Here is a 1,369-nt window from a genome sequence, read left to right as displayed (position 1 = left end):
ACAAAAAAAAAAAAATCCTCACTTGCTTCGTATATGCCCATCTCTAAAAGGGCTCCAGCACTGGTCTCTTCAACGGTGCTGACAAACTACCTGAGAAGACATTTCCTGACGTCTTCCTTACACAAACACTCAAGATTATCAACAATGATAGCTCTAGTACTGACATCGTAAATGCAGTAACGCCCTCCACCACTCCACCCTCCGGTATAACTCCGTGATGCAGTCATGGCTCCTGTCACTACTGAGCCACTTCCAGAAAATCAGGAGGTCAAAGTCTCAGCAGAAGATGAAGTCGATGACCACACCCTCGGCCTCACCTGGAAAAATCTGCAGTTCTACACAACACCTACGAACATGAGCAAGGACCCCAATGGAAATAAGTCACTCTGTCTGACTTTTTTGGGTTATCCTAGGTTCTCTACACATATGCTGCTATGTATGATAATTCTATGTAACTGTATTTGTGTATACCTGAATAAACTTACTTACTTACTTACTAACACCAAGAAACTTCACTCTCGACTCTGCTGTGCAACTGTTAAGGTACTTATGTTGCCCTCGTACATCTTCACGTAACAGCAAGTATAAGATTTCGTGGAACAATTCATCGATGACTTCGACAACTATGCCAACATAACTTATCTACCAAAAGAATTGATTGGAAAACTCAAGAAGGGGTCATTCCAAAAACTACAATAAACTGAACTCTTCCCAAACTCTTGCGCCTGACAGCTGTCCTCAGCCTGACTGCTGATACTCTCATCTTCGCCATCAAGGGCTATATTCGTATGTCTTCAGTTTACTGCAGACACCGAGCCTCCGTGGCACAATTGGTTAGCGCGTTCGGCTGTTAACCGAAAGGTTGGTGGTTCGAGCCCACCCGGGGGCGAAGGTTTTCATATTTGTTATGATTTTTTTTATTTAAATACTGGGTGTTCCTATGACAGACCACATTGCTCTCCAGCGCTATTTTTTGCCTAGTCCCACTTACCCGCTCTCTCCCTACCTGAGAGTTTGTTACTCCCCTTCATTGCTGCTACTCACAACTACAGTACGGACGCTGTCGGACGAGTTGGGTAGTTAGTATCCACTTCGGAATTTCCTCCCTATAAGCATTCTAGGCCAGTTGTTGTCAAGAGAATTGTAGTCATATATCTCCCAGTGTTTCATTCATTATGGTTATCCTGACGTATTCCTTTGTGAAGTGTATATTTATGTCGTTGCTAATCTGGTATTTTTGTGTAATATAACGACAAGAGATAGTGTATATATTCATTTTCCTTCCCTTCCGTAATTTGAAACTGTTAAGGTTTAGGGTAAGCCTTTCCTTACGAAACGGGAGCATATTACGTGGCTAGCGGTGTCCAAC

General features: G+C 43.0%; 1 non-coding gene across 1 annotated transcript; it reads left to right on the top strand.

Annotated features, from left to right (window-relative positions):
- The first annotated feature begins 815 nt into the window (after window positions 1–815).
- TRNAN-GUU (transfer RNA asparagine (anticodon GUU)) lies at window positions 816–889 on the top strand. The gene has a single exon. It is a non-coding gene; the product is annotated as a tRNA-Asn (tRNA).
- The last annotated feature ends 480 nt before the right edge of the window (window positions 890–1,369 follow it).

The sequence above is a fragment of the Cherax quadricarinatus genome, chromosome 30 (assembly GCF_038502225.1).
Source record: "Cherax quadricarinatus isolate ZL_2023a chromosome 30, ASM3850222v1, whole genome shotgun sequence".
Classification (NCBI taxonomy): domain Eukaryota; kingdom Metazoa; phylum Arthropoda; class Malacostraca; order Decapoda; family Parastacidae; genus Cherax; species Cherax quadricarinatus.
The sequence above is the reverse complement of the archived record's forward strand: the minus strand, read 5'-3'. Positions and strand labels throughout refer to the sequence as shown.